The sequence below is a fragment of the Drosophila obscura genome, unplaced genomic scaffold (assembly GCF_018151105.1).
Source record: "Drosophila obscura isolate BZ-5 IFL unplaced genomic scaffold, ASM1815110v1 contig_180, whole genome shotgun sequence".
NCBI classification, from domain to species: Eukaryota; Metazoa; Arthropoda; class Insecta; order Diptera; family Drosophilidae; genus Drosophila; species Drosophila obscura.
The window spans coordinates 278,218-299,725 of record NW_024542768.1 but is presented as its reverse complement, the minus strand read 5'-3'; the positions used below and the strand labels follow the sequence as shown (position 1 = coordinate 299,725).

The following is a 21,508-nucleotide window of genomic DNA, read 5'->3' as shown; positions in this document are numbered from 1 at the left end:
TCCACCTTTCCGAGTCTCGGCGCCCATCTGGCTCCTCTGCGGCAACGCCGCCTTCATCTTCAGCGTACAGCGTCGATGTGCGCCCTCTCTTCCTGTGAGCCGCCCCGGCATAGGAATTCCGAATCCAGCAGCAACCTCCTTGCTTCCAAATCGGAGCATATAGAGTCTTTGCAATCCTGCAAGGGGGGGGGAACAGCTCTGTGGGCATTCCAGCCACACCAATGTTAGCAATCCAGCTACGCAAGCTGTTGCCCTCGCTCTCGCTCTCACGCTTATGAGCTTTTTTCCCCCCGGTGACGCGCTCTCGCGCGCATATTCACCACGCTTGCGCTCCCGCCCACGCTCCCGCTCTCGCCTCCGACAGCCCTCGGCAGCTGGAGTGCCACCGATCTAGGCAATGCGCTTCTTCACCCACAAGCAAACGGCCGGTTTTGCACGCGATACAAATACATATATATATAAGCCCAGAACAACCCCGAAATATATACGAGAAGAAATTGGAATTGCCTAACGTCTTTAATTTGGGATTCTGAACGGTGGAACTTCGAAAGCCTCTTCGCTCAATCAAAATGTTTAAATAAAAATGTGCATATCACAATTCAAACTATAACAAAGCACACAGAAATACTTATTGCACAATATAATAAAATAGTACTTATCTATCAAAATTGCCAAGAAAGACTTTCAGATTTACATGAAACCCAAATTATAGAAGTATTAGCAAACCTACAAGAAAAACTCCTTAAAATCAGTACAATACATAGCTTGCAACTTTCCTTACCAAACAATTACACCAGTCTAGCCAGCTTTAATAAATCATTTCTGCCCGATACAATACATATAGCAGAACAAGTAATACTAGAAACTGACCTAGAAACTGACCAAGAAATAGAAACAACAATGGCACAAACAAATATAGAATTTCTCAGCTCAGCCTCCAGGCTTATACCAGATTTCGATGGTAAACACGAAAATCTGAGAAGTTTCCTAGACGCACTAGAAATAGTAGATTCCATTAAAGGAACTCATGAAGTTTTAGCAGTATCCGTCCTTAAATCAAAACATAAAGGACATGCCAGGAACTTAATAGAATCAGAAACAACAATAGTAGACGTCATTCGTAAGCTTAACGAGAAGGAACGTGTGAGTCGTTTCTGGGGACGCGACTCTACTTATACCCGTACTCAGTCAGTATATACATTTTTGAGCTTATGATTTTTAAGAATTTTAGAAAAAAAAAAAAATTTTACATTTTACATTTTTTTGCTACATATGATATCTACATCTACATATACAATGTATATTCTACATCTAACATGTAGATTTTACATGTTCCAATTAGATTCTACATCTCCTCCGCTAGGGGTTGCTCGCGCACTGAACGCGGCAGAATGTGCGAGCGAGAAGGAAAATGAGACGCGTTGTCTGGAACGGGAGGGGGAGGGGAAGCAACTGAAAATTAATTTCTTCATTCTGGCTATAATTATGATCCGATCTGATTCAGATTCGGCAATCTGGTAGATATGGGCATTCTCTACGATGCTGCGTTTTTAGTTTTATCGTATCTTTAAAAATGTGCCTGCCACAGATTTTCGTCCTTTGTGTGGGCGGAAGGGGGCGGGGCGAAATTTTGAAATACACTTGTAGCAGTGTGATATCACATGAGTGTGGAAACCAAATTTGGTTGCCCTAGCTCTTATAGTCTCTGAGATCAAAAAGACAGACAGACAGACGGACAGACAGACAGACGCAGACGGGACGACAGACAGACATGGCTCTATCAACTCGGCTATGAGGGATGGGGGAAAAAAAAAAAAAATAAAAGGGGGGGGGGGGGTCGCCCCCCTTCCCTCCCCAAAACCACAAAAACAAAAAAAAAAAAAAACAACCCCACAATTTTTTTTGAGTAGGGGTAAAAAAAATAACAAAAAACCAATACAGTATTAAAAGTCACTACAAGAAATCAAAGTAGACAAAAAACCTGCGCAGGTTCAAACACAGAATTGCAAAAGCAATCGATCTCTTCAAAGCCCAATATATACAACGTCATTCAAAATGATGATGTTAAAAAAGTAGTGACCTTACATTTATCTTCGACTAAATGTTTCTTTAAACATGGGAAAAAGATATTTGTGAGAATTAAAGTTAGCGACCTTTATACTAATGGAACCTTCGACTTAGGTCAATTTTTCCAAAGGCTTGAAAAAGAAGCCGGTATAAATAACATCAGCCAACTTAAAATGGCACCGAGCGAAGAAATCTTTGAGAACATTTCAATAGATTCTTTTAAGAACAAGGGCAATAAAATATTAAAGAATTTAAGAGTAGCGCTACTCAAGCCGGTGACCACAATAAAAGAAAATAAAGAAAAAGAAGAGATACTGTCTACATTCCATGATGATCCAATCCAAGGAGGTCACACAGGTATAGCTAAAACATTAGCGAAAATAAGAAGGCATTATTATTGGAAAAACATGACACGTCAAATTACAAATTATGTGAGAAAGTGTCCCAAATGCCAAAAGTCCAAAACGACTAAACATACCAAGACCCCATTGACTATAACTGAAACACCACAAATGGCGTTTGATAGGGTAATTGTGGATACGATCGGTCCACTTCCTAAATCAGAACAAGGAAACGAATATGCAGTCACTTTAATCTGTGACTTGACAAAATACCTTGTAGCCATACCAATCAAGAACAAAAGTGCAAAAACAGTAGCTAAAGCTATATTTGAAGATTTTATGCTAAAGTACGGCCCAATGAAGACGTTCATTACGGACATGGGAACGGAATACAAAAATTCAATAATTGAAGATTTATGTAAAAACTTAAATATTCAAAACATAACATCCACTGCACATCATCACCAGACTGTAGGAACCGTGGGAGCGAAGCCACAGAACTTTTAATGAGTTCATACGCTCATACATCTCAATTGACAAAACAGATTGGGATGTATGGCTACAATACTTCGTATATTGCTTCAACACAACCCCCTCTATGGCACATGATTATTGTCCATATGAATTAGTTTTTGGTAAGACTTCGAACTTACCCACACTACATTTTATATAGATGAAAGATCCTCTTTATAATATAGATGATTACGCTAAAGAATCAAAATTTAGACTAGAACAAGCTTTTAAAAGAGCAAGATTAATGATAGAATCTAATAAACAGAAACAAAAAATTAATTATGATAAAAACTGTTTCGATTTCAAATTAAAAACAGGAGATCAGGTTTTATTGAAAAATGAAACAGGTCATAAGTTAGATTTTAAATATACTGCACCATATAAGGTAGATAGTATAGGAAAAAATGATAATATAACATCAAATATAAAAGACAAAAAACAAAAAGTACATAAGGATAGATTAAAACTTTTCATTTCATAATAATTTCATTTTTATCCTGTCATGGCCATGATTTAGGTAACCATGACTTAAGTAAGGCACATTATAACCATGATACATAGTTCATCGGAAATAAAAAAAATAAAAAAATAATAATAAAAACAATAAATATATAAATAAATAAAAAAAAAAAAAAAATACAAAACAAAAAATATTTTTATATACATAAACATACATGTTAGTTCACAAAATTCAAATATTGTTTTAAATAACTTCATATATTACGTTATTTTTTTTAAAAGGAGGGGGGGGTGTGAACCCATGCATGTATATATGTAACACTCTGTTATATATATAAATACATATATACATATGAGCAGTGACATAAACAACTTATGTTTATGTTACACATTCCTTTTGCACAGCAACGATCTAAGACTTGAACGCAGATCGGACAGCTACCAAAACTGCTGAGCAGGCATTTACCCGAACTCAGGCAAACCCAAACGCCCTAACCACAGGCGATGGGTCTCACTCTCACCTAAAGCCCCTTAATCGCACCTGAGACCCGGGAAATAATTAATTCTTGCTGACCTAAGGTTATTGGATAACAATAATTGTGGGTGTGGTAAATAAGACCAAGGCTTGGTGCTTCGTTGACAATTTTTAGTGGGTCAGGGTGGTTTTGCTGAGGCTGCATCCCGGAAGGTGCAGTTGGGAATTGGGTATTTGGTTTAAAAAATGGGTTTTCGCCAACTCTGCATCGCTGAAGTTGAGTGGTAAGTCGATAATTTTATGCTGGCTTGACTTATTGTGAAATAACCCCGCAGGGCGGGGGTCTGTGCATCGTGGGGGTCATCGTCCTGGTTTCCGGGCCTACGTGGTGGGGCTCTGTGAATTTCAGTTCGATTATGGGCCCCGACCAGCGTGGGGTTAGCTTTTTCCCGTGTTGCTGGGCTGTCGGATGGTGGTTGCCGTTGTCTTTTTTCGATGCTGATCATCGGGGTTTGAGGGTGTCCGTGCATTCAATTCTTCCGTTGTGGATTCTGTTCGTGCTTGCTCTGTTGCTTGTCTTGGACCTGGGCTTCCGTGTTGTGCGCCCGGGTTCAAGTGTATTTGTCTCGTGTGTGAGATCATCGTGTTGTTGGCCTAGGGCGCGGTTGCTCCGTAGTGACCGTGGGACTCGTTTTCCCGATTGCTTGATTGTGGTTTGCTGGTGTTGACCTTGAATTCGTGTTCTCCGTAGTGTGCCGTTGCTTCGTATTCGTTGCGATTGGTTTGGGTGTCAAGTGCTGCGTTGCAGCAGACAAATTTCCACTTCCCAGAATAGATGATATTCTTGATCAATTAGGTAGAGCTAAATACTTTTCATGCCTAGATCTGATGTCAGGTTTTCATCAAATAGAACTTGAAGAAAGTTCAAGAAATATAACTTCATTTTCAACGAACAATGGCTCCTATCGCTTCACGCGATTACCATATGGTTTAAAAATAGCGCCCAATTCTTTTCAAAGAATGATGACAATTGCATTTTCAGGTATCGAACCTTCTCAGGCATTCCTGATATGTGTAGAAAACACAACCTTAAATTGCACCCTGAAAAGTGCTCATTCTTCAGACACGAAGTAACCTTTCTAGGTCATAAGTGTACTGATAAAGGTATTTTACCAGACGACAAGAAATATGACGTTATTGAGAAATACCCAGTCCCAACGGACGCAGATAGCGCTAGAAGATTCGTTGCATTTTGCAATTATTATAGACGTTTCATTAAAAATTTTTCCGATTATTCATGTCACATAACAAGATTATGTAAAAAGAATGTTAACTTCGAATGGACAGATAAATGTCAGAAAGCATTCGAATATTTAAAAGTACAATTGATGAAACCAACCTTACTGCAATATCCAGATTTTAGCAAAGAATTTTGTATAACAACGGATGCAAGTAAACAAGCATGTGGTGCTGTTCTAACACAAAATTATAATGGAACTCAGCTACCAGTAGCGTATGCATCAAGATCATTTACAAAGGGAGAAAGTAATAAAAACACAACAGAACAAGAATTAGCTGCAATACATTGGGCAATAAATCATTTTCGACCATACATTTATGGCAAACATTTCACTGTCAAAACTGACCATAGGCCACTTACCTATTTATTTTCTATGATTAACCCCAGCTCAAAATGAACACGTATGAGACTAGATTTGGAGGAATATGATTTTACTGTGGAGTATCTTAAGGGAAAGGACAACCATATAGCAGATGCGTTATCAAGAATAACCATTACAGACTTAAAAAATATACAAACAACCAATACAGTATTAAAAGTCACAACAATAAATCAAAGTAGACAAAAAACCTGCGCAGGTTCAAACACAGAATTGCAAAAGCAATCGATCTCTTCAAAGCCCAATATATACAACGTCATACAAAATGATGATGTTAAAAAAGTAGTGACCTTACATTTATCTTCGACTAAATGTTTCTTTAAACATGGGAAAAAGATATTTGTGAGAATTAAAGTTAGCGACCTTTATACTAATGGAACCTTCGACTTAGGTCAATTTTTCCAAAGGGTTGAAAAAGAAGCCGGTATAAATAACATCAGCCAACTTAAAATGGCACCGAGCGAAGAAATCTTTGAGAACATGTCAATAGATTCTTTTAAGAAAAGGGCAATAAAATATTAAAGAATTTAAGAGTAGCGCTACTCAAGCCGGTGACCACAATAAAAGAAAGTAAAGAAAAAGAAGAGATACTGTCTACATTCCATGATGATCCAATCCAAGGAGGTCACACAGGTATAGCTAAAACATTAGCGAAAATAAGAAGGCATTATTATTGGAAAAACATGACACGTCAAATTACAAATTATGTGAGAAAGTGTCCCAAATGCCAAAAGTCCAAAACGACTAAACATACCAAGACCCCATTGACTATAACTGAAACACCACAAATGGCGTTTGATAGGGTAATTGTGGATACGATCGGTCCACTTCCTAAATCAGAACAAGGAAACGAATATGCAGTCAGTCTGTGACTTGACAAAATACCTTGTAGCCATACCAATCAAGAACAAAAGTGCAAAAACTGTAGCTAAAGCTATATTTGAAGATTTTATTCTAAAGTACGGCCCAATGAAGACGTTCATTACGGACATGGGAACGGAATACAAAAATTCAATAAATATTTAAAACATAACATCCACTGCACATCATCACCAGACTGTAGGAACCGTGGAGCGAAGCCACAGAACTTTTAATGAGTTCATACGCTCATACATCTCAATTGACAAAACAGATTGGGATGTATGGCTACAATACTTCGTATATTGAATATGAATTAGTTTTCGGTAAGACTTCGAACTTACCAATACATTTTAATAGCATAGATAGAATAGATCCTCTTTATAATATAGATGATTACGCTAAAGAATCAAAATTTAGACTAGAACAAGCTTTTAAAAGAGCAAGATTAATGATAGAATCTAATAAACAGAAACAAAAAATTAATTATGATAAAAACTGTTTGGATTTCAAATTAAAAACAGGAGATCAGGTTTTATTGAAAAATGAAACAGGTCATAAGTTAGATTTTAAATATACTGGACCATATAAGGTAGATAGTATAGGAAAAAATGATAATATAACATCAAATATAAAAGACAAAAAACAAAAAGTACATAAGGATAGATTAAAACTTTTCATTTCATAATAATTTCATTTTATCCTGTCATGGCCATGATTTAGGTAACCATGACTTAAGTAAGCACACGTATATAACCATGATACATAGTTCATCGGAAATAAAAAAAAAAAAAAAATAATAATAAAAACAATAAATATATAAATATATAAATAAATAAAAAAAAATATTTTTATATACATAAACATACATGTTAGTTCACAAAATTCAAATATTGTTTTAAATAACTTCATATATTACGTTATTTTTTTTAAAAAGGGAGGTGTAGTGAACCCATGCATGTATATATGTAACACTCTGTTATATATATAAATACATATATACATATGAGCAGTGACATAAACAACTTATGTTTATGTTACACATTCCTTTTGCACAGCAACGATCTAAGACTTGAACGCAGATCGGACAGCTACCAAAACTGCTGAGCAGGCATTTACCCGAACTCAGGCAGAACCCAAACGCCCTAACACATAGGCGATGGGTCTCACTCTCAAAAGCCCCTTAATCGCACCTGAGACCCGGAAATAATTAATTCTTGCTGACTTAAGGTTATTGGATAACAATAATTGTGGGGTGTGGTAATTAGGTCGAAGCTTGGTGCTTCGTTGACAATTTTTAGTGGGTCAGGGTGGTTTTGCTGAGGCTGCATCCCGGAAGGTGCAGTTGGGAATTGGGTATTTGGTTTAAAAAATGGGTTTTCGCCAACTCTGCATCGCTGAAGTTGAGTGGTAAGTCGATAATTTTATGCTGGCTTGACTTATTGTGAAATAACGCAAATGCTATTTCTTATGTAGGCCGTCGATTGCGAAATGTCCCAAGAGGTGGGACAGGTGGATGTTTTAAAGTGTTGTGTGGACAAGAATGTATAGAGTTGTTGATCGAGAGTTCTTAATTAATTGTGTGCGTTGCTTAAGACTATTTTATTTCCGGAGTTGCTGACACATCGCTATTTGTACTATATATATCAGTACGCGGAAGGTACTCCATTGTGTTGGCGAGGATCGGTGTGGCGTCGGCCGTGGGTACGACAGGGCGGCGGTCTGTGCATCGTGGGGGTCATCGTCCTGGTTTCCGGGCCTACGTGGTGGGGCTCTGTGGATTTCAGTTCGATTATGGGCCCCGACCAGCGTGGGGTTAGCTTTTTCCCGTGTTGCTGGGCTGTCGGATGGTGGTTGCCGTTGTCTTTTTTCGATGCTGATCATCGGTTTTGAGGGTGTCCGTGCGTTCAATTCTTCCGTTGTGGATTCTGTTCGTGCTTGCTCTGTTGCTTGTCTTGGACCTGGGCTTCCTGTGTCGAGCGCCGGGTTCAAGTGTATTTGTCTCGTGTGTGAGATGATCGTGTTGTTGGCCTAGGGCGCGGTTGCTCCGTAGTGACCGTGGGACTCGTTTTCCCGATTGCTTGATTGTGGTTTGCTGGTGTTGACCTTGAATTCGTGTTCTCCGTAGTGTGCCGTTGCTTCGTATTCGTTGCGATTGGTTTGGGTGTCAAGTGCTGCGTTGCGTTATTGGGTGCCGATTGCGTTGTGGTAGGTCGTGGACGTAGGTTCGTTTCGATTCGTTGGGGTTTCTGGCATCGGGGTTCGGCGTCTTGTACGTGGATGGTAGTAAGCACGGGTTCAGTGGGCAGCGTGGAGCCGCATTGGATCGTCGTTTCGATGGCACCTAGGAAGTCCATGCCGACAATAACTTGTCCCAACATGTTTGGCAGGACCAGGAGCGGGAATTGAACCTCTCGTTGATCCAGCTTGATGTGCGCCGGGCGAGGTTTGCGCTGATAAAGCTTCTGGATGCCCCGGCAGATCCCGTGAGCCTGGAACGACGCCTCCCCCAACCCGCGACTAAATAACTCTCTACACGTAAGCAACGGCCGGATAGTGGCGATGGTGGCCATAGGAGGACACGCAACGGAAGCCACAATCGACAGTTGGGAACGCATGTCGTTTCCCGACGTGTTTTGGCGGCAGCAATTTACGGTCCGTGTGCCGCGTTTGTCACATTCCCAGCAAAATAGGATGGAGGGATTATGGCAGTCACACCGCACGCCTTTCTTTTTCGAACTCTTTTTCTGTCAACTTTTGGTCTCTTTTCACCAAAATGTGCAACTCGACCACTAGATGGCGCACACTTTCAAATCCACTGGGTACTTTAAAACATTTAACGCCCTACAGCTACGGGTAGGTTACAACTCCAGCACTCCAGCTGCAGCTACTTCGAAGGATACCGACAACATCACATATACAAGCAGCAGTTGTAGATCAAGTATGCATTCTGTAGCATCTTACTTTAAGAGAACTGTTTTGTACGAAATCAATTCAAAGCGAAAGAATGACATGAACAGGGCTTTAACCGAAAGGATTGCAAAGGATGTGCAGCCTTATAATTTAGTGGACAATGAAGGCTTTGTAAACTACAGTCAGGTATTGGATCCCAGATGTAAGGTCCCAAGCAAAACATATTTGAGAGATGTGCTGATGCTTAATATGTTCAAAGAAACTGCTGATAAATTGTCAACGATACTAGAAGATATTTCGGATATATCAGTCACATGGGACTTGTGGACATCGAGGGCCAACGATAGTTTTTTGACCGTCACATGTCACTTTGTTTATGATTATAATTTAAAAACAGCATCATTGGCCACAATAAAATTATTAGATACAACAAACCATTCGGCGCATAATATTGCAAACACTTTGCAAGATGTTTTAAATCATTGGAATGTCCTCGAAAATACAGTTTGCATTATTACGGATAATGCCAGCTCAATGCTGAAAGCATGTGAAATATTAAAAATTAAAAATCTTCCATGCTTTGCTCATACTTTGAATCTGGTGGTTCATGATGGTTTAGCTTTGTTTACAAAGTGTAAGACCATGGTACGGTTTTTTAAGCACAGCACCATATCAGGTTAGAAATTTAAAATGGTACAAGATGACTAATCTTATATTTTGTTACAAAAAGTCGCAACAAGGTGGAACAGTTTCTACCTTATGATCCAGCGTATATTAGCAACAAATGATGACGTTGCTACAGTTTTATTATCAACTACAAAAGCACTGCTAAAGAAATCACTATATTAAAAGATTTCGAAAAAATATTGGCCTTTTTCCAACAAGCAAGCGAAAAAATTTCTGGTGGAAAATATGTGACGACTTCGCTTATAATACCGATAGCATATAGACTCTACCGCAAACTTGAAAATCTACCACAACTAAAAACTTTGCAAGGAAAAAATATGCAAAATACTTTATTAGAGTCCATAAAAAAACGTCTTTCCATTTATGAGCAACGGTCAGTAACCAGAATGGCTACAATATTGGATCCACCATTAAAAAAAAACGATTTCCAGCAGTGTTCAAATGCTGAACAAGCATCAATAGCTTTTGAAAGCGAGCTTGTGAATTTGTCGGTCAAAGAAAACCCTGTCAAGTTGAACTAAGCAACGGACACCAAAACTCAGGACACATTTTTAGATTTTTGAGATGAAAGGCCTATAAGCAAACAAACAAAAAAACGCACGAACAGATGCAATTATTATTAAAAGACAATATCTAGAGAGAGATATAGCCGCCCAAGAAATAGATCCTTTTTTATGGATTAAGAAGAAGAAGAAAATAGTACCCCAATAGTTATAGAGGAAATTCCCTCCCTATACCCTAAAGTGAAGACAGGCTTATAAGAAATGCCGGGGGAGTAACATATCCATAATGCCCTACACCCACATACGTTAAGCACTTGACATATTCATAACAACGAACTATCAATACTTAAGAAATATATATAATAAGAATTCCCGAGTTCAAAAGTAGGTTTTTAAAAAGATATTTTATTTAACCGAACTTATATAACAGAACATAGGATATGATAATGAATTCCCCAACTCAATGTTAGAAAGTCTCAAACGGAACTGCCTTCTTGTTCTCGAGTTATTGATCTCGAGACCTCTGTTGAGCTACTGAGCTTCTTCAGTAGCGTTGTATTGCGATATTATTAAAAAGGCGATGATTGTTCAATATATATATTCACAGTCTATTGTGGTGAAGTAAATAAGCGATACAGAGTCGAAAGGATAGTTAGCTGGATTCAAGACGGGGTCATATTGAAGATGCGGGGGTCGGTTCAAGACGGTGTCGGATTGAATAGCTCGATTCCAAGACGATGCGCAGTGATTGCAAGATCAAGACTAATTCAAAGGGCAGGCGGGCCGAATTGCTCGTGCCCTAATGCGAGCGAGAGAGCGACAGATCGAGAGAGTGATAGCAAAGCAAAGGAAAGAAAGAAAGGCGCGGGATGAAGAGGCGAAAGAGAACGGCTGCATAGGCTGCTGCCGTGAGGGAGCATGAATGCGTGCATGAGTTTGTAGGTAAATGACAATTTAGTACAGTGGGCAGTGCAAACAACGAACAATAATAAGGATTTACTCTACTGCTGCACCACTGGCTATAGTCTATGCATTTGGCCACTATTTGGATGCGTAACCAAACATACTCCCCCCGTTGAAGATCACGGGTCTTTAACAAACTTCCTTTAACAGCATACAGGGTTCAGCAGACAAAGCTTGTTGTTGATGGGGCCGTTCTTCCTTCCGTCGATACCTGTAGATTCGCTGCAAGGAAGCAACGCGTTGTCCGACATATAATTGGTTGAAGTTGAGCCATGTCATGTGATGCTCGGCGACAAAAGAAGAGGCGAAAAAGAATAGCGCATTCAAACCAAGCACTGGAAGTGATGTGTCAAGATCAGCATGATTTCCTGAAATGACTGAGGGATTAGCAATTTCTGCCCTCCCCCCAATAGGCCAATGTCGGGATGGTCTTTGGCCCAGCACAGCTTGAGGTCCAGCGCGATGCCCAGAACTACGTCCGCCAGCAGAAAGCGTGGGTTCGTTCGGTTGAACATCGGCCGGAACGAAGCGTTTGCAGAGAACCCACAAGGCCTGAAGGTCCGTAAACGATGTCGTAGGCTGAGCAGGAACCACATCCGACGCAAGTCCACCTGTGTTGATGCAATCGAGGCCGCCTTCTAACTTTGAATAGGATTCCTCGTCTCCTGCTCCACCATGAAGAGCCGGCACAAGAAACGGATGCTTCGATTGGTATTGGTTTCTGTCGGTCAGTCCGATTGACTCCAAAATCGCGCACGAATCCACTTGAAATGGGGCCGGTGTGATTCCGTGACCAAACGCAGGATGCGGAGTTACGGAAGTGGACCGCTTAGTGATCTCTCCGAGAATGATCCCATTGAGCGTCACAAACAGCTCCTCAAAGTCATCGGCGAGTTCACTCCCAATCTCGTCGAAGTCTAGCTCCTCGAGTTCACTGTGCACGGTTTTAAAAGTGCCGTGCAGCTCCTTGATTTGCTTCAGCCTGCCAACGAGCATGAAGTGGTCGAACAGGGAAGCGTTCTCCAAGGCAACTTTTAGCTGCTTCATCCGTTCAAATGACGCTGGTGCTTTCCGCTTTAGGAAAGCCAGACTGTTTCCAGCAGCGGTCACTGCACCGTAGTTCCTCGCACCCATTTCGGCGCAGGCGCTAGAAAACGTTCCTAGCGGGAAGATGACCGCAAAGAAGAACGAACGCTTGCAGTAAATGCAGCAAGAACCGCAAGCAGATCGCAAAGCAGACGACGCGAGCACCGTTTTTGTTGCTTGTGCACAGCCGAATACCGAAAAAACCGTGGTTCAATGCGTATTAAAAGAACGACAAATGTTATTGTTTTTTGTGATAAAATTATGGAGTTAATGTTTATATCACGTCGGGGTCACCAAATGTTGAGCTACTGAGCTTCTTCAGTACCGTTGTATTGCGATATTATTAAAAAGGCGATGATTGTTCAATATATATATTCACAGTTTATTGTGGTGAAGTAAATAAGCGATACAGAGTCGAAAGGATAGTTAGCTGGATTCAAGACGGGTGTTGAGAGTAGCAGCAGCGAGTTGGCAGGGGGCTGTTGTTAACAGCCGGAGCGCGCTCTCTCTTGCCTGGCGCTAGCGAGTTGGCGGGCAGCCAGCTCACTAAGCGGGAGTTTAGTATTCTACCCACCCCCGTACATTCCGGTACGCGTCGATACATAGAATCGTTTATATTCACACCCACATACATACACACATGTAATCAAACAACCGCGCCGTTTCGAGTGCCCAATAAACCGATTTGTTAACCATCATACTGTGCCTATTCATTGCGGGACACTTTGGATCTTCTGAGGGCTTATCTGCAGCACTAGGAAGCGCCCTACTACAAACATTGGTCCTTCGAGCCGGATTCTTGCTGAATCGAGATTGTCCCAGCAAGCATCGGTGGATTCCAGAGAGAACTGCAGATAAGTACGCTCATATTGTGCCGCCAATCGATTCCTTCCGCGATTGGCGTTCCGCACTATTCACGTCCGAGTGTCCACTTATCCATATGTACATATATTCTTATGTACATATTGTCCGATCTCACTAACACTTTCCGTTAGCTATTAGCAATTATCCGCTACACAGCCACAATACCGGCGTCCGACACGTATGTATATATGCATGTGCATATGTTGTGCCTGATTCGCACACACATACCCCGCCCCCAATAAAACACTCATCCGAAGTAATTTATTGGCGTTGTTTATTGTATTTATTGTTTATTGTGTATATCGAATTGTATATTCTTACAATCTTATTTTCACTCAATACTTCTCATAAATAATAAACCTCATTAATCCCGGTGGGAAAATACCTAAAAAATACCGATTACTCCACATCTACATACCACACTTAGTATATGTAGGCACGAACGCGTTCGTCCGATACGCGGTGCCAGCACTCCGCTGCTTATGCAAATTTCGCAATTACCAAGAATTTAAGCATTCCAGGCGCCCCTAAAGTGACCCACAGCCCGAGCAATTTCCCCCACATCCGGGATAAATTCATCCAACAAGAGGCACAGCTCATTTCCGCAGTCTTTTTTGCATTTTTCCGCGCCAAATTCCAAATTGCCTAAAAAAACTAGAGGTGACAAACCAAAAAAAAACCTAGTGGTGGCAAAAATAAAAATATCGCTCACGGGCCTCGTATCCATCGAGTAGTTAATATTTTTTCGCAAATCACCTTGTCCATCGCCCACTACGACTAAATCCATTCCAGTACCGATATTTAAACATATCGTAGTCTAGTGCGGATCCCGATTGTGATTCTTTTGTGCGCCAAAACCGCGGGGAACAAGAAAAATATCCTTTTTTCGTGCGTCATATCATCCGATAGTTTTCCCGAACACTTCCGTTTTCGCTCTAAGATCGTCTTACACATCACCCACTACGACGAAATAAAATCCAATACCGATATATCAAATAATGTAGTCTAGTGCTGATTCCGTTTTCGACTTTTTCGTGCATTAAAACCACTGCCAATAAGAAAATATCAATTTTCTTGAGGAATATCGTCTGATAGTCGTGCTCGACAGGAAAAGAATTCCTTGTTGTTCTGCCTCTGGTGTGGTGTCCATTTCCGCTTTATCCGCACAGTCCTCATTTGGCGTTCATTTGTGCTTCTGCGTGCGGTCCTTCTTAGTATGCCAACAGGTGTGGAAGACAACAAGAAGTTTTTGTCGGTGCCTACGCCTGGTAGATCAAGGCCATCTAGCTCATCCGTGCCATCAACGCCGACCTCGGGGACTCAAAGGGCAAGGTCCTTAGGTACTCCAAGGGCTTCCACGAGTGCCACGGCGGCGACGACCAAATCGGTGCTGTTTCCTTCGCCGATCACGACTAAGGTGCTTTCGCCTCCATACCCGCAACTAGTCGATCCTCGCTCCACACTTCCAATGGCACAGCCGATTGTCACCTCTCACCACTCCAGGGACCGCCACCCCATCCTCCGCGGTCTCACAGGTCCGTCGTGGCCAGCTCAAAAACATGTGGGCCAAGGTGGATGCTGAATTTGAGGCATGTTCGCTGGCAATGCTGGGCGAGGCCCCTGAAGACCAAGAGGAAATTCAGAAAATGTATGGCGAGTGCTATGAGGGCTATGAGCGGTGCGTGGCGGACCTCCTAGCCCAAATAGACCGCCCAGACCTCCGACCTCCCGGGCCGCAGACCTCCCGGGCCGCAGACCTCCCAGGGCGGTTGTCGGCTGCCCCCCTGTGACATTGAAGTTTTCGCAGGGGATTACGTTCGCTGGCCGACGTTCCGCGACCTATTCACAGCGATTTATATAAACAATCCGAGGCTGTCCCCGGTGGAAAAGCTGTACCACCTCACTACTAAAACCCGTGGCGATCCGAAAGCCATAGTAGAGAAGTCCCCACTTACCAATGACGGTTTCGAGGCAGCATGGTCAGCCCTCCGTAGTCGATATGAAAATAATCGACTCCTGGTGACCAACCAGATAAATATCCTGCTATTGCTGCCTCGCGTGGGTTCCGAGACTAGTCGTGCCTTGAAAGAGCTTCAGAGCACCATTCAAGGTGTTCTAACTGCTCTGGCCCACTCCAAGGTCTGCACAGACAATTGGGATAGTATTCTGGTGACCATCTGTGCATCCAAGCTGCCAAAACTGACCCGGGCTCTGTGGGAAGCGTCAGTGACTGACAAGAAGGAAATGCCTCCATGGACGGAAATCGACTCCTTCCTGACACAGCGGTACCTGACGCTAGAGGCCATGGAGAGCGACCCTTCCCAGGCTAGAAGCGATCCGCATCAGCAACCGTCCAAAGGCAGTCAAAATCCGCAATCCTCCGGAAGCCACGCCAACCCATTCCGGTCTCAAGGCAGTCCTCCTCCGAGGAACTTTCACTCCTTCAAGACCCACATTAATCCGAAGCAGTGCGATCTCTGCTCCAAAGAGAATCATCCGGTCCGGCTCTGCCCGCACTTCCTCCAAATGGACGTTGAAGCACGTTCAAGCTGCATCAAGACGAAGCAGTTGTGCTTAAACTGTTTTGCCCGAGGTCACCAGCTCCGAGAGTGCACCAGCGCCCACAATTGTTTCACGTGTGGAGCCCGTCACCATACACTGCTGCATCGCGGTACTCCTGCCTCCAGTGAGTCGTCCACATCCGCGCAAATTTCCAATTCGTCCGACGCTCAGCCCACCGTGCAAAATCATTTCACCTCGGGCCCCAGGCCCGTTCTTCTAGGCACGGCAATAATTAACATTTGCCACCTGGGGACAAATTTCCGCGCCCGCGCTCTAATCGACTCGGGCTCCGAGGCTACGTTCATTACGGAACGGCTTTTTAAAATCATCAAACTACCATTCCGCCTTATTCAGGCACAAGTCTCAGGCCTGAGTCAGTCGGTAGCAGCTCAGTCCAAGAAGCTCTGCCACTTTTCCATTCGTTCCCCGACTAAGCCGGGCTTGCAGTTGAAAGCCGCGGCTTACGTATTGCCGGAACTAGCAGGCAATCTCCCGTCATATCCAATTCCGCTAAGTGCGTTGCGAGATTTGCCGAACCTGCCATTAGCTGATCCCACCTTCTATGAGAGCTCGCAGATAGATGTCCTGATCGGAGCCGATATCCTTCCCTCCATCCTTCTGAGCGGTTCACAGACCGACATTTGTGGCTCTCTCCTTGGGCAGGAAACGATTTTCGGGTGGTTGCTTACTGGTCCGGTGCCCAGTGCCCCCCCGAACCGAATCGCATCTTTCTCCACACAAGTGTCCAACGTCCTCGATGCTCTATTAGACAAGCTCCTCACAAAGTTTTGGGAGGTGGAGGATCTACCAACCAAGTTAGTAGGAGAGTCCGATTCCTATTGCGAAAGCAACTTCCTACAAACCACCACGAGGGCAACAAGCGGAAAATACATGGTAACCCTACCATTCCGCGACCCGGGTCATCTCGGGTCTGGCCTAGGGTATTCAAGGTCCAACGCACTAGCCCAGTTCTTAAGGAACGAGAATCGGCTGAAGAGAGATTCGCCGTTGCACGAACAGTACGTTTCCGTAATCCAAGAATACTCAGATCTGGGCCACATGACAGAGGTCCCTCCGAGCCACGACTCCAACAACTACTATCTCCCTCACCACGCAGTAATCAAACCCGATAGCACTACAACGAAGCTTCGTGTGGTGTTTAACGCATCCAGCCCATCCGCGAACGGAACGAGCTTGAATGACCTCCTTCACGCGGGCCCGGTCCTACAATCCGATTTGACCCTTCAGATTCTGAAATGGCGCTACTTCCGATATGCGTTCAACGCCGACATCACCAAAATGTACCGTCAGATTTGGGTGGATCCAGAACACACTCGTTTCCAGAGAATCTTGTTTCGAAACGCAGAGGGGCAAATTCGTGATTACGAATTGAAAACCGTCACCTTTGGCGTCAACTGCGCCCCCTTTCTCGCCATTCGAGTCCTTCAACAGCTTTCCAACGACGTCCAATCGCAATTCCCCAGGGCTAGTCATATCATTCGGCACTTTATGTACGTCGCCGATGTCCTCGCCGGCGCTGACTCCACACAGGAGGCTCAGCTAGCCATCCGCGAATTACAGGCCGCCCTCAGTTCGGCAGGTTTTCCGCTACGAAAGTGGACAGCCAACCACAAGGACGTATTGGCCGAGATTCCGAGTGACCACCTCCTCCACACTGATTTCCTGGAGATTGACGCACAGAGCACGGCAAAGACCCTCGGCATTCGCTGGAAAGCGACCTCCGACGAGTTCTTCTTTGTTCCTCCGGTGCTCTCGCTTGAGTCATCCTACACCAAGCGAGAAGTCCTCTCGCAGATAGCGAAACTGTTTGATCCTGCAGGGTGGCTGGCACCGTTCATCGTCCGCTCCAAGATCTTCATGCAGGAAATTTGGTTGCAGGAACTGGAGTGGGATGAGAACCTTCCGAACGAACTGTGTCAATACTGGCAAGCCTTCCTGCGTAGTTACTCCTGTCTCACCAAGATCCGTATCCCAAGGTGGATTGGTTCCCAGCCATCCGTTAAGGTGGAGCACCATGGGTTCTGTGATGCCTCAGAAAAGGCTTACGGCGCCGCGATTTATGATCGCGTTGAGATGGGCCAGCGTATCGACGTGCATCTACTGGCAGCGAAGACACGAGTTGCGCCCGTAAAAACCGTATCGCTTCCCCGGTTAGAGTTGTGCGGGGCCGTGCTTCTAGCCGAAATGGCGACGGCTATCCTGCCAAGTATGCCGACGACAGGGTCTACCTGTTACTACTGGACAGATTCCACAATCGTTCTCGCCTGGTTGAACAAGCCTGCATGCCATTGGACCACCTTCGTGGCCAATCGAGTGACGAAAATCGCTCAAACCACCGAGACCCAAAAGTGGTCTCATGTGCGCTCCGAGCACAACCCGGCGGATTTAGCCAGTCGGGGGGTTCCTCTACAGGATCTGGTTGACAACCATCTCTGGTGACATGGGCCCTCGTGGTTACAGCAACCACGCTCTCAATGGCCGCTCCAAGATCAGGAAACCCCCGTCATAGACCTCGAGCAGCGGGCTGTGAAAGTCCATTTCACAACCAGCCCACCCGAAGACTTCCTCGAGCGATTCTCCACGCTTGAAAAAGCTCTACGCACAGGAGATCCATCCTACAAGCGGGGAAATTAACGAGGCTGAACGAACTCTTATCCTAGAAACTCAGCGCCGAGAATATTCTCAAGAGTATCACTCCTTACGTGAGAAGCGTCCAGTGCCTCGATCAAGTTCTATCCTGAATTTGAATCCGTTTATGGATCAACATGGGGTCATACGCTCCTGCGGCCGTGTATCTACGGCGCAAGGGCTGAAGTATGACGAGCGACATCCCATAATTCTTCCGTATAACTGTCGTTTGTCGCGACTCCTCACGCAGTTCAGACACCGGATCACTCTTCACGGGGGCAGCCAATTGATGGTGCGACTTATCCGATCCAAGTATTGGATTCCACGGATTCAGAAGCTGATGAAGGGTGTCGTGAACTCTTACAAAGTGTGCCTTATCCACAAAAGGAAGTTGCAAACTCAACTGATGGGGGATCTCCCCAGGGAGCGAACTTCATTCTCCCGACCGTTCACGCACACCGGAATTGACTACGCCGGTCCCTTCGAAATCCGCAACTACACAGGGCGGGCGTGCCTTATTACCAAGGGGTATGTGTGCGTGTTCGTGTGTTTCTCCACGAAGGCTATTCATTTGGAGCCTACGTCCGACCTCACCACCGAGAAATTTCTCGCTGCCTTCGCGCGGTTCGTCGCGAGACGAGGCTGTCCACAGAGTATCCACTCTGATAACGGCAAGACCTTTGTGGGCGCAGCCACAGTACTGGCCCGTGATTTCCTAGAAGCATTTAAGGACTCTGTGATTGATGCGTATAGTCACCAAAGGGTCTCGTGGAAATTCATCTCACCAGGGGCCCCACATATGGGGGGACTTTGGGAAGCCGGAGTGAAGAGCTTCAAAACCCTGTTCTATAAGGCCACGTCCACTCGTAGATACACCTTCGAGGAGCTCTCCACGCTTCTCTCGAAAATAGAGGCGTGCCTTAATTCCAGACCGCTCTCGCCTATGTCCGAAGATCCGACGGAGTTACTGGCCCTAACTCCCGGGCATTTCCTTACGGGGGGAACCCTTAATGGCGACGGCGGAGCCAGAAGTTAAGGGTGACCTCACCTCGATCATAAATCGATGGCAACATCTGAAGGCACTCAACCAACAGTTCTGTCGTAGGTGGAAAGAGGAATACCTCAAGGAACTCCACAAGCGGACCAAATGGCAAACGCCCACGCCCAATCTGCAGATTGGTGATATGGTCTTCGTCAAGGAAGACAACTTGCCGTCTAATGAATGGCGTCTCGGACGAATCCATTCCGTGTACCCCGGCGCCGACGATCGGGTCCGTGTAGTCGACATCCTCACTGCACGGGGGGTCCTCAAAAGGCCCGTCGCAAAGGTCGTTCTTCTGTCCGTAGAACCTCCTCGCTCCATCCAACCTTAACGAAGAGCGTGCGCGTCCCCCGCTTCCTATCCCGTTACTAACCCGTCTCCTATTCTTTGTCTTCTTCTTTCGCCATAGTTTCCGTATTTAGAGATGGCTCCACGGTCTCGTAACACCCGCACTTCGGAGAGTAGACGTTCTCGAGGTAGTAACTCCTACCGTTGCCGAGTCTGCTCCGGAAGCCATCCGCTCCGTGCCTGCCGACGCTTTCTTCGCCTGGACGCCGAGAAGAGACTCCGAGCCGACTTTATTAACAAGTACTGCGCTAATTGCCTGGCTCATCGGCACTCCGGCAGAGACTGCCGCAGTACCAAGGGCTGCAAAGTGAGCGGTGGGAACCACCACACGCTACTCCACAACCGTGCGTCCCAGCGTTCAGGCCGCGCTTCCGGACCAGCCCCTCCGGCGGCTCCAGCCTCTAGCGTTGAACGACGCCGTCGTCTCCCCGAAAGCCGCCCCGTCGTGGAAGATCCGGCACCATCCGTGGCTACGCTCCTCCAGAACCGGAGCATCAACGTTCTCCCAAAGGCCCTGGTGGTCTTAGATACGGGTTCCAGAACCTTTGAGACAGTGGCTCTTATAGACCCCTGTACCCCAGTGAGCAGCATCGACGAGTCATTGGCCATCGCCTTCAAACTGCCCTCCACGCGGGTTGGCACCGAGAAGGTGTGCACTGCGACTGTCCGCGCCAAGAATGGAAACTTCCAAGTGGACGCAGTGCTGAAGGTCGAGCCCCGCCTGCGCGTCCGCACGCCACTACGCCCCGTGACCGAGGCGGTGCGAACCCGTTTCGACGACATTCGCCTCGCCAACGAGCGCTTCCATCGCCCATCCACTGTCTCCCTCGTGCCCGGCGCCGACGTTTACCAGAAGGTGATCCAACCCGGGTTCCTCGCCCTAGGAGAAGGTCTTCCCGTGGCCCAAAGCACCGTATTCGGATGGATTGTTTCTGGGGCGTGCACTCAGCCATAGAGGTTCTCCATTGCAGTCCTGCAAGGGGGGGGAGGATGTTGAGAGTAGCAGCAGCGAGTTGGCAGGGGGCTGTTGTTAACAGCCGGAGCGCGCTCTCTCTTGCCTGGCGCTAGCGAGTTGGCGGGCAGCCAGCTCACTAAGCGGGAGTTTAGTATTCTACCCACCCCCGTACATTCCGGTACGCGTCGATACATAGAATCGTTTATATTCACACCCACATACATACACACATGTAATCAAACAACCGCGCCGTTTCGAGTGCCCAATAAACCGATTTGTTAACCATCATACTGTGCCTATTCATTGCGGGACACTTTGGATCTTCTGAGGGTTTATCTGCAGCACTAGGAAGCGCCCTACTACAAACAACGGGGTCAGATTGAAGATGCGGGGGTCGGTTCAAGACGGTGTCGGATTGAATAGCTCGATTCCAAGACGATGCGCAGTGATTAAAAGATCAAGACTAATTTAAAGGGCAGGCGGGCCGAATTGCACGTGCCCTAATGCGAGCGAGAGAGCGACAGATCGAGAGAGTGATAGCAAA

At 45.1% G+C, this 21,508-nt stretch overlaps 1 pseudogene; it reads left to right on the top strand.

Moving 5' to 3' along the window:
• Positions 1 to 14,967: 14,967 nt before the first annotated feature.
• Positions 14,968 to 19,615, top strand: LOC121404019 (annotated as a pseudogene).
• The last annotated feature ends 1,893 nt before the right edge of the window (positions 19,616 to 21,508 follow it).